Source organism: Scyliorhinus torazame, chromosome 21 (assembly GCF_047496885.1).
Source record: "Scyliorhinus torazame isolate Kashiwa2021f chromosome 21, sScyTor2.1, whole genome shotgun sequence".
Classification (NCBI taxonomy): Eukaryota; Metazoa; Chordata; class Chondrichthyes; order Carcharhiniformes; family Scyliorhinidae; genus Scyliorhinus; species Scyliorhinus torazame.
In genome coordinates, this window is record NC_092727.1 from 17,398,966 (window position 1) to 17,411,953 (window position 12,988).

The 12,988-nt window shown below is 44.9% G+C and overlaps 1 protein-coding gene across 1 annotated transcript in view; it reads right to left on the bottom strand.

The window, feature by feature from the left end:
- The window catches only part of LOC140398210 (PIH1 domain-containing protein 2-like), a 58,095-nt gene that overhangs the window by 25,876 nt on the left and 19,231 nt on the right, over positions 1–12,988 (bottom strand). The window lies entirely within an intron of this gene.

A 12,988-nucleotide genomic window follows, 5' to 3' on the forward strand; every position in this document is an offset into this window, starting at 1 on the left:
AGTTGAAGGGAGATGAAACTGGAGGTCAGCTTGTAACAGTGATTGGGAGAAGACCAAGTTTTTAACAAAAAAAAGGGTTAACTCTCTGAAATGAAATGAAAATTGCTTATTGTCACAAGTAGGCTTCAAATGAAGTTACTGTGAAAAGCCCCTAGTCGCCACATTCCGGCGCCTGTTCGGGCAGGCTGTTATGGGAATTGAACTGTGCTGCTGGCCTGCCTTGGTCTGCTTTCAAAGCCAGTGATTTAGCCCTGTGCTAAACAGCCCCTAGTCTCTGGTTGGCAGGATGTGACGAGCGCTCAGTGCTGTAGCCATGCAAATGACACTAGGAAGTTATTATGGGAAAGTGACAGACTGAATGGGCATAACCATGGCAGATGGACATCAATGTGGACATCCACGTGTGTCGTTTGGAATTTTCTTATGCGCTGTGGGGAATCAGGTATTTACATGTCCATGTACATAAATCGCTAAAAGGAATTTTTTAAAATCGCAAAGCCTCAGGGAATGTTGGTCTTATCTGAGGGAGCTGAAAATCCAAAAGTAAAGGAGTTCTGCTTCAGTTGCATAGAGCCATGGCCAGGTTCTTTCTGACGTGCTGCTGTCAGTTTTGAGCAACAGACCTGCAAAATATCTTGGATGAGAATAACTGTGCCGATTCACTTGCATAAAGGCTTAAGGGGAGGGTGACAGTTTACACAAACTTGTCTTGTATAATCTTGAATTTAGGTGAATTAGGAAGCCATCTAATTGATGCATTTAAAATGATAAAAGGATTCAAAGGGGTAGAGACAGAACTATCTGGAAAAAGGGCATACACCAAATTACAGCCATGTCTTTAAGGGTTGATATCAGGAATCATTTCTTCCTTAAATCGAACTCTGGAAATTGTTCTGCCTTTAGATGCTGGGTCAGTTGAAACTGAGGTCAACAGATTTTTTGTTAGCTGTGTGTTTCTAGGGATATGGGACAATGGTGGGTAACGAGTTGAAGTACAGATCTACCAGGATCTAATTGCGTAGCAGAATGTGAATGGCCAACTGTTCCTTCCCCCACCAACCCCCCAAGGCCAGGAAACTCAGCAGCAATCAAATTGGCAACTGCGCTATATGGCTCATTACTAAATAAATCAGTGAGGGCGAGCTAAATGAAAGATCAGGAAGGTTATGCAGGTGACAATTGGAGGTGCAGTAAGTTATGTGAATGATACCAGGAAGCTGTTATGGGAAAGTGGCAGACTGAGTAGGCAGTACTATGGCAGATAGATGTCAATGTGGGTAAGTGTGCCACCTTGAAACTCAGAAAAAAATAAATTGGAATATTTTCTTGTGTGAGAGGCCAGAAGATGCAATGCGCGTGAATTATGCTGAGGTTTTAATAATCTTTATTAGTGTCACAAGTAGGCTTACATCAACACTGCAATGAAGTTACTGTGAAAATCCTCTAGTCGCCACACTCCGGCGAGTGTTCGGGTACACTGAGGGAGATTTCAGAATGTTCAATTCACCTAACAAGCACTTCTTTCGGGACTTGTGGGAGGAAACCGGAGCACCTGGAGTAAATAGACGCAGGCACGGGGAGAACGCGCAGACTCCGCACAGTGACCCAAGCCGGGAATCGAGCCCGGGTCTATGGTGCTGTGAAGCACCAGTGTTAACCACTGCTACCATGCTGCCCATAGTGCCATAATGGTGTAATAAACTCTGGGATCTTGTCACAAAGAAATCCTTGACTATCAATTTCCTTCCTATTCTCCTGACCCCTTTACACTGTCCCATGTTCATGACTGCAGAAGCCCATTGATGATGCGAGTAGCAGCAGCGCCTTGATCAATCTTGTAAGGAATGGTTGGAGGTGTTTGCGGAGAAATCTATGTCGCATCGAACAAGGTATGGCTCAAGTCCCTGACTGGAAGGAAGTGTGTTAAAACAAGATTATGTTGCATCCCAACTTGGAAATATATCGCCGTTCCTTCACTATTCCTGTGTCAAAATCCAGGAACTCCCTTCCCAACAGCACTTGGGGCTGTATCTACACCAGATGGCCTGCAAAAAGGCTGCACACCACCACCTGCGCAACAGGAATTTGGGATGGGTAATAAATGCTGGCCTAGCCAGCGACGCCTACATCCAGTGAAAGAGTTAAAAAGTTATTTGAGTTTTAATTAAAACATGCAAAGTTACAGGTATCAAACGATTAAGCTGAAATTTGACATGCTTTTGTTTCGTTCTTGCATAAAATCATTAAAAAATGTGTTTCCTCTAAGTCTTAATGATACAAGCAAATACTGCTTTTTAAAAAATATAACAATGCCAAAACTGTCCGGGTGGACAGGATTCTGGACCTGTGACTTGGTGACAAATTGCGTCAAGATTTACATAAATCCATTGGATAACTTTTACTGGGGTTTAAAGTTTTTGGAGCTGCGCAGAATAAAACCAACCTATAGGTCACATCAGCTTAAAGTATCAAAGTCTTTGGAAATAAAAGTTGCAAATTAATGTTTGTATTTTTAATCCAAACAATGCTACATTACAATTATTTTTTAAACTGGTAAGTTGTAAGGCTATTCCTCCACCTAGCTTTCATAGTTGTAAGGCCATTCCTCCACCTAGCTTTGTGAATTTTTACAAATGCATGGACGGGATATGGGCAGCAAAGCCAACAATTATTGTCCATCCCTGGTTGGCCTCGAGTAGGTGATGGTGAGCTTTATTAACTGTTGCAGTTTGTGATGAAGGCACTCTCACAACACTTAGGAAGGAAATTCCAAGATTCTGACCCAGTGACGATGAAGAAGTGGATATACGTATATCCAAATCGTGATGGAGTGTGGCTTGGAGGGGAGCTTCGAATTGGTGGTGTTCCCTTCCACCTGCTGTTCTTGTTCTAGATGGTATGGGAAATATTGCCAAAGAAACATTGGCATGTTGTTTGTTGCACCTTGAAGCTATTTAGATAATTCGGCCATGATACTCCAGTGAATTCCCCGCTCGGATCTGCCCTGCAGCAGATGTGGATGGTATAGTGCAGTTCTTGCCCAATGGTGACTCCGAAGACAATGGTGATTCAATGATGGTGAAATAAATTATTTGCATTTATAGGGACATCTCAAAAGTGCTTGACAGCCAGTGAAGCTTTGCATGCATCAAGGCCCCACAAAGCGCAATGCGATGAAGACCAAATAACCTGTTTTAGTCATGGATTTGGATTTGATTTATTGTCACGTGTACCGAGGTACAGCGAAAAGCATTGTTCCGTGTACAGTCCAGGCAGATCGTTCCATACACGAAAAAACACAGGACATACAATAAAAACGCAATGTCGATACATGGACACAGACATCGGGTCAAGCATACAGAGTGTAGTGCTAAGTAGAGAAGATGTTTGGAGAGATCAGTTCAGTCCATAAGAGGGTCATTCAAGAGTGGTAACAGCGAGGAAGAAGCTGTTTTTGAACCTGTTAGTGCGTGTTCTCAGACTTTTGTATCCCCTGCCCAATGGAAGAGATTGGAAGAGAGAATGATCGTTCGGGAATTAATATTGTCCATGACACTAGTGAGAACTTACAAACGTCTTCGAAATAGTGCCTTTGATGTTTTAAGTCCATCTGAGCGCAGGTGGAGCCTTGATTTAATGTCTTAACGAGGAGATGACACCTCTGACAGCCCAATACTCCTTCAGTACTGTGTTGGGATGCAGGCCTAGATTGTGTGATCAAGTCTCTAATGACATTGAATGTCAAACGGCGATTGTTGGGCTTTCCCGTTGGAGGTGCTCATTGCCTGACACTTGTGAATATTATCTGTTGCTTATCAGCTCGAGGCTGGATGTTGTCCAGATCTTCCTGCTTGCTGGCATAGCTTTATCTGAAGAATTCCAAGTAGAGCTAAACAATCATCAGCAGTTACACTTATGACCTTAAGCTGAAGGGGAAGGTCATTGAAGCAGCTGAAGGTAGCCGGGCCCAGGACATTGCCTGGAGATACTCCTGCGGAAAACCCCTGGGCGGAGACGATTGGCTTCTGTCGACCGCAATCATGCTTCATTATGTGGGCCGGCAATGCCTAGCATGCCAAACACACGCCCACCCTTGTTGAGGCTGGGTTACCCTGAGCAAGAGCGACAGATGGAAGGGAACCCCGCCAACTCCAAGTTCCCCTCCAAGTCGCACCCCATCCTGACATAGACATGCATCACTATTTCTTCATCGTCACTGGAATTTCCTCCCTAACCGTGTTGCGAGAGTGCCTGCAACACCAAGTGTGCAACAGGGAATAAACCTCACCAGGACAACCAGAAATGAGCAATAAATACTGACTTTGCTGCTGATGCCTGTATCCCATTGACGGCATTTGTAAAAAGTCACAAAGCTCGGGGGAGAAATAGACTTGAAACCATGAGAATAGTTTTAGCAGTTTCAAAAAAACAATTGTGGCATTGTTCGGATTGAAAATAAAAACGTTACTTTGCAACTTTTATTGACATTTGTAAAATCCTTTGATTTCCCAGTTGATGTGATTCTTACATTGGACTGCACAGGGGAAAAAAAAGTTGTGTCCCATGTGAACTTCCAAAAATTGAAAACCCAGTTAAGTTTATCCAATGTGTTTCTTTCGATCATGGTGCAATTTGTTACTAAAGTGAGCAAGCAGATCAAAAGTCAGGTCCATCTATATAGTTTTGAGTTTATTATGTTTATTTGCCATTCATTGGACTGAAATGCCTGTGAGAAAGCATAAAACAGAATTTTTTGTATTAAGACTTAAAGAGGGAAGAAATTTTAAAAATAATTTTACGTGAAAATGAAACAAAAACATGCCATAAGTTCTGGATTGATCTTTAGAAAGTATTTGAAAGTATGAAATAAATTCAAAGAACTTTGTTTTTACCTCTTTCATGGGATATGGACATTGCTGGCTAGGTTGGCACTGTTGCCATACCCTGTTGCTGTTCTGTAGGTGGTGATGAGCTGCCTTTTTGAATTGGTGCTGGCCACTTGAGATCATTCCCCTTGTTTGCATCAACATGAGTTTTACCTGGGCCCCCTCCCAACCCCCTGTAAAACTCCCCGAAGTTGAAGTCCCATGCACCAGAACTTGTTGCCACGGCAGGAGTGTTTGTGAACTGGTTCAATTGGGCTGATAACCAGCTTGGGAATCCTTCCCCCATTTCCCCACTAATCCCCAAAGGGAAAAAAGTCTGTGTGTCTGTGAAAATATATTTAAAAAAAAATTTACTCCACAATTAGCAACAATGCCTTCATCTGCCAAGGCTCTAAACTCTGGAATTCTCTGCCTTTCTCCCTATCTGTCTCTTGTCCACCAGCCTAATATCTCCTTCTGTGACTTTGTGTCAAATTATGCTCAATAACAATCCTGTGAAGATCCTTAACTACATTATAAGTGCTACACGAGGGCAAATTGTGGATTCCAGAATTAGAGCCTGTAATACTAAAAATAACCTGCTGGTGGTGCTACCAGCATGAACATCTATTAACTCAGCAGTGCCACCAGCAGGTAATTAACGGCACTTCGATTTGTATTTTGCATTGTGAAGGTTTCCAGTAGATCAGCTTTATGCACCCTTTACTCTGTCTCAGCACACACAACCATTATCCCGGCAGTCGCACACCCCTCTGGGGTAGAATATGTTTTGACTTGATTTATTGAATATAAAAGCTTTGTATGATATATTTGCAGCTCATTGTGTGTGTGTGTGTGTGGAGGGGAGGGTTGTTAGCCACATGGTTAGCGTGTGGGTCAGATTGATGCCAACAGCGCAGATTTTATTTCCATTCTGCTTGAGGTAAACTTGGGACCTGTCTCCTCGCCCTGCGCACCGCACAGAGGAGATTCCAGAGATAGGAAAGGACCAGGGTTGAAGGGGGGGGGGTTGAAAATAAGGTTGATTTTTTTTTTAATGGAGGTGTTGAAGGCAATGCAAAGCCTACTAACCCTCTGCCTACGTGTAAGTTGTGCAGTTTTAGCCAAAATAAATCTGCGCGCTGAAGAGAAGAAGGAACTATGCCTTGGTTCTGCTGAATTGCGGCTGAGGGATATGGACCTGGGTGAGTGCAATATGTCCCGATGGGCAAACTGCTAACTCCATATTCAAAGACTCTGTAACTGGCTGTAGTCGACAGCGTTATTCGTTGAGAGAACAAACATGGGGAGGATTCGATAAAAGCAAATGTGCTGGAATCTGAAACAAAAACAGAAGATGCTGGGCAATTACAGCAGGTGTGCCAGCTCCTGTGGAGAGAGAAGGGAACTAATGCTTCGAGTCTGGATGACTCAGCGTGTTTACTTTGGAGTCGGCAGTTGCTAAAATTGTGCACGTTAGCAAAGGGATATAGTAACGACTTTGCCAGTGGAATGTTTGCATCCCCCTAAGCACTGGCGAGGGTTGATGTTCCACTTTGCAAACAGGAAATCAAAGGGATGACTGTAGCGGTTTATCACCACGAGTACTTTAGTTCCGGTTCTTGAAGACGTGATTTGCAACAGCTGTAGGTAGCATGTTGTTCGAAGGAAATTGCTCAGAATTGTTGAACCCAACAATGAGGCAGCTGAACAATCACGAAAGTGCTTGTTTGGACACTTCGCATTCAGTTTTTTGTGCTATTTAGACAAACTATCTTCTTGTCTTTCTCGAGTCTGCAGCTTTTGACACGGTTGGTCACACTTTCTGCTGCTGCTGCTGCTTGTAGCTACTCCCGTCATGGTGCACAAAGAACAAAGAAAAGTACAGCACAGGAACTAAGCCCTTCGGCCCTCCAAGCCTGTGCCGACCATGCTGCCCGTCTAAACTAAAATCTTCTACACTTCCGGGGTCCGTATCCCTCTATTCCCATCCTATTCATGTATTTGTCAAGATGCCCCTTAAACGTCACTATCGTCCAACTTCCACCACCTCCTCCGGCAGCGAGTTCCAGGCACCCACTACCCTCTGTGTAAAAAAACTTGCCTCGTACATCTCTAAACCTTGCCCCTCGCACCTTAAACCTATGCCCCCCTAGTAATTGACCCCTCTACCCTGGGAAAAAGCCTCTGACTATCCACGCTGTCAATGTCCCTCATAATGTGTCACGCTCACCTGTCTTGTGCCATCCTCACACACTCACTGTCGCTCATCTTCAACTGCTCTATTTCGTCCCTCATCCAACTGCGCCTAGGTAAACCCCGCTTACTGCCTGTCACTTTCTCCGTCAGAAATCTCTGTAGCTTTTCAACTTCAATCAAATGGCAACAGTATCATCTTCCAATACCTCTAGGGATAGATATATTTCTGATTTTAAAAAACGGGTTAAAGGGATATGGGGAACAGGAAGGGAGGTGGATTTGAGACCAGGTAGAGATCAGCCATGATCTGATTGAATGGCAGAGTGGGCTCGAAGGGCTGAATTGCCTAATTCTGCGCCTAATTCCCATGTTCTTATGTTCCTCTCCCCTCTCTGAGAAATGGGGGTGGGGCTGGGGAGGGGAAGCAAGGATAAATCCCTGACGCCACCAGAGGTAATGGTGTAGAAGTAGGTAGAGAAACTATTGCAAGTGATTCTCTGGCTACAACTGGATAGGTAAGAGGTCCTGTGGGACATCGGCAGTGTCCCATCCTCTCAACCTGAAGTTCCGGATTCAAGTCCAACGCCAGGACTTGTTGGCCACGGAAGGAATGTTCATAACACGGTTCAACGGGCGGATAATCAGCTCGGGAATCCTTCCACCGCTTCCCCAGGGTGGGATTCTCCGTCCGCTCACGGCAGTCGGGGTCTCAGGTCCCGCTGCAGTGAACGGGAGATTTGACTGAGCGCCAAATCCTCCGTCCTTGCTGGCAGCGGTCGTGGGGCGGACTTGCCACGCAAAGTCCCGGCCTAAAGGTCTGATCTCTCGGGTGGACATGAAATTTCCGATTGCACTAATTCAAAGAAGAAGATTTCTCCCGCTTGTCCTTCAAGCAACATGAAAGGAAACATTATCTGGTCATTATCATTGGTTGCTGTCCTGCCTACAGTGGCTGTGTACTTATACAGAACCAAAATACCGCGGATGCTCCAAATCTGAAATAAAACGGAGAGTGCTGGAAACACTCAACACGTCAGACAGAACATGATGGAAGTTCGAATTAAAGATCACCAGACTCTGTTTCTCTCCCTCTCCAGAAATACTGCCTGGGCCCCCTGGGTATTTCTAGCATTCTGTTTTTACCTCAAAAGTACGTCATTGGCTGTAGAGGGTGCAGGGATGTCCAGTGGCCGTGAAAGTCGCTATTAAAAATGCAAACCTTTCTTTTGTTCTGGCTCATAAGATCTGGGGATCAAGTCCCAGTTGAAAGACGTGGATGTAATCGCTTGACTGACGCATCAGTTCAGTACTGAGGACTCAGCTGCACTAGGGGAGGGGAGGTCTTTGGGTGAGAGGCACAAGCCCCATCTCCCATGCCAGGGGCATATGCAGGTCCCATCGGGACTATTTGGAGCAGACCAGAGGAGTTCTCTCTCTGTTGTCCTGGCTAATGTTTATCCCTCGACCCCAACATCATTTTTAAAAAATAATAATCCGGTCATTTCACATTACTGTTTGTGGGAGCTTGCTGTGCATGAATTTAGCCGCGCCATTTTCATTGTTATCTTTCTATCGGTAGGATTGCTTTCCCACAGGTTGAAGTGGGTATTGGGACTACCCAAGCATTAACATACATAAGGGTTGGTAAAAGCATAGTTGAGAGCAGATCAGAGACCAACACAGCTACTGTTCGAAATGAAATGAAGAAATGAAATGAATGAATGAAATGAAAATCGCTTATTGTCACAATTAGGCTTCAAATGAAGTTACTGTGAAAAGCCCCTTTGTTTGTAGGAGACTGGAGGTTTGGCATCTCAGGCTCGCTTTAATCTTTAAAAAGGATCTGACCATTTTCTTAACTACTTTTCACATTTCCACTCCTCCCCATGAGCACACTGATCCTTCAGGAGCATTCAGGTACTCAGTAACTCAGGCAAAGCGGCTAATCCTCATGCGCAGATCTGGACAGGAAAGGCAGCTGGACATTTGACCGAGGTGGCGGGGCTTGAATCTGAGATAAGAGAGTCACCAGGCATCAAACTTCCGTACCAGCCTCCCCAAATAGGCGGCGGAATGTGGCGGACTAGGGGCTTTTCACAGTAACTTCATTTGAAGCCTACTTGTGACAATAAGCGATTTTCATTTCATTTCATTTCATTTCAACTCTTTCGTCCTGTTAAGAGCATTAATTCCAACACACATTAGCCTTAATGTCTGCATTGGTGGAGCTGAGAGTATAGAAACGTTCTGTTATTTTGGGGGGGGGGGGGGGGGGGGGGGGAGTGGCCGTAGGTGTTCTCTATCATACTACAGGGGGCATTTCTTGCAGAAACTCACTTTTGCACATATTAAGTGGCAGAACCTATGTGCCTTTTGGAAGCCTTGAAGGACACAAGAGCATCCAAAGCATTAAAATTGTTGCAGTAAAGGCGAGCGGTTGACGAAGACGAGTGCACCGCATGAAACCTGACTTGTCCCTTTCAAAGCAAATGTCCTTTGATGTGGTCACTTTGATCCCTTTGTTAACTTTCTTCCAGTCCTGAGAAGGAGTTTCAAAGCATTCTCACAAGATTTAAAAAAATACACCTCCCCTTCAATGTGTGACATCCCACATGAAAAAGCAAGAAACACACATACCAAAATATATCGTACAGCTGGATTTAAGACAAGCGGAAATATGTATCAAAGTGTCCACGTCAGAAGGTGCATTCCTTAAAGGAACTAATGAAATCAAAACTCCTTCATCCTTTCTACCGATTTGCGTTCAGCTCGTATCAGAACAAAATGATGGAATGGCTATCACCAAGCGCATATGTAGAGGTGCCGTATAGATCTACATATCTCTGTGTTTACAAAAACATTTACTGCTCTCCCTTCAAAGACTAAATTAACGTACTAGCTGAAGAGAAGTGATGGCGAGGCAGGGTAACTGCTGTCATAAGTTCATAAGATATCATCGAATTTACAGTGCAGAAGGAGGCTATTCGGCCCATCGAGTCTGCACTGGCTCTTGGAAAGAGCACCCTACCCAAGGTCAACACCTCCACCCTATCCCCATAACCCAGTAACCCCACCCAACACTAAGCGCAATTTTGGACACTAAGGGCAATTTATCATGGTCTGTGGATGGTGTCAAGGGAGGATGGTGGGGGCTCCAAGGATAGGCTTCCTGGTGGAATCCTGAGGTGGAAATTTCAGGAGGAATCATAGAATCACTACAATGGCCCATTGAGTCTGCCCTGACCCTCCAAACACTGTATCTCGGTCCACTCACCTGCCCACCCTTCCCTACCCCTGTAACCTAACCTGCACAGTCTTTGAGCACTAAGGGTCAATTTAGCACGGCCAATCCACCTAACCTGCACATCTTTGGATTGTGGGAGGAAACCTCGAACCTGGATCCCTGCCGCTGTGAGGCAGCAGTGCTAACCATTGTGCTACTGTGTGAAAATAAGTTTTTGTTGAACTAGACAACAGAAGGCGGGTTGGTGGAGGATGGCTGTGTGACTATGTTAAAAGCTTAAGATAGAGTGAGGAATGACAATGAATAATTGATCTGTGTCTTTTGGTGTTACAGCAGGTTACGAACAGGCGAACAAAGAGCAGAAGTAGGCCATTTAAGAAGATAATGGCTGATCTGACAGTAACTTCAAATCTGTATCCTGCTTACTCTTAATAACCTTTCACCCACTTTCTTACCAAGAATCTATCCACCTCTGCCTTAAAAATATTCAAGGACTGCTTCCACCGCCTTTTCAGTAAGACAGCTCCCAAGACTCACAACCCTCTGAGAGGAAAGAATCTCGCGTCATCTCCATTTTAAATGGACGGCCCCTTATTTTTAAACAGTGACCCTAAACTTCTAGATTCTCCCACAAGACGAAACATCCTCTCCACATCCGTCCTTGTCAAGACCCCTCAGGAACTTGCAGGTCTCAATCAGGTTGGAAATCTAATTGGAAGAGATTTGAGTTGCAGATTTGAGAGGTGTGGTGGATGTATTACTGCTACCATTCACCATTGTCATTGCATTACATTGCATTGTATTATGTTGATGCCCTTATGGGCTCCGCCTGTGGCTCCGCCCCCTCAGGGGAGGTATATAAAGCTGCAGCCTGTAGGCGGCACTCAGTACAGAGCAGTCGCAGGCAGGCACAGTTCTAGCTGATTAAAACCACTGTTCACTTCAACTCTCCGTCTCGTGTGAATTGATGATCGCATCAAGAGGCACCAACATGTTCAAGGACTTTAGGGAGAAAGGGAAGACTGGAGTTGGGTTGCAGCTGAATGCAGGGGGCGAGGGTCTATTTTCTGTGAAAACCATGTCAGTCAACAATACTGATTCCTCTCAGCATGAAATGGGCTTCTGACTGCTTGTCGAAAAAATACGTTTGCTTGAATAAAGTGTCTCCTCCTTAGCATATAGCTGTAGATATTCCCATTATACAGATTAAGGAATATATACATGTATACTGTGTAAAAGAAGATTGAAATTCCGCAATGCTGGGCCTGCAAAACAAATGCTTCCAAGATCCAGGGAATAAGCCAAGACCATTCCAATGGATTTCTGAAATAATCCTGGAGAGTTTTAGTGGGGCTCTATTAAAAACTTTGGACAGAAGTTGGAGTGGGGTTGGGGTTGAGGGGGAGAGGGGAGGGGTGGGTGTCACTGGGTGCCGCGGGGTAGATTATTCCAACATAAGGCAGTTGGGGGAAGTATATCATACAACGTATTTCCCATTATTTCATTTCCAATTTGAAGGATCATAGATCATAGGAATTATAGTGCGGAAGGAGGCCATTCGGCCCATCGCGTCTGCACCGGCCTTGGCAAGAGCACCCGACTTGAGCCCACACCTCCACCCTATCCCCGTAACCCAGTAGCCCCACCTAACCTTTTTGGACACTAAGGGGCAATTTAGCATAGCCAATCCACCTAACCTGCACATCTTTGGACTGTGGGAGGAAACCGGAGCACCCGGAGGAAACCCACGCAGACACGGGGAGAACGTGCAGACTCCGCACAGACAGTGACCCAAGCCGGGAATCAAACCTGGGACCCTGGAGCTGTGAAGCAACAGTGCTAACCACTGTGCTGCCGTGCCGTCCTTGAATTGGAAATCATTTTCAGGTGGGCCGTATCGATTAAATCACTTTCTCCTCTCGACTTGGAACCCATTGCCCCTCCACAGACAGGACAATATCCCAAAGAAAGGGAGGTGGTGGCGCAGTAGTATTGCCACTGGACTACTTAACCAGAGCTCTGGGGACCTGTGTTCAAATCCCACCACTGCAGATGGTGAAATTTGAATTCAATAAAAATCTGGAATTAAAAGATGACCATGAAACCGTTGTCGATTGCCGTAAAAACCCACCTGGTTCATTAATGTCCCTTAGGGAAGGAAATTTGCTGTCCTTACCTGGTCTGGCCTACATGTGACTCCAGACACACAGCAATGTGGTTGACTCTTCACTGCCCTTCAAGGGCAATTAGGGATGGGCAATAAATGCTGGAACAGCCTTTAAATGCCCACGTCCCATGAACAAATAAAAAAAATTACATTTTCAGTGTCAGGGGGATTGTGCAAGTCCAGAAAGTGTGCCTGGTCTATGTCACAATGATGTGATTTGTGCCCGAGTGATATTAATCTGTAATTTCACTGACTGACCAAACATATACTGAACTGTATAAAGAGGACTTTCTGAAGACAAGAAAAGACACTGACTAAAGATGGCTGCTATAAATCACCTGATGCCTGGTATTGACATCGAAATACAATTCAGACATGCATCCTTCTCTAGAATTTCTCATCTGTGGCTGGCAGGAACCACTTCGGAAGGATCTACTGTGATGTCCTGTGCAGAGTATTTATATTACCATAAGGCTATTTCTCCAGTGGAGACAGAAAGTATGCTAGAGCAAT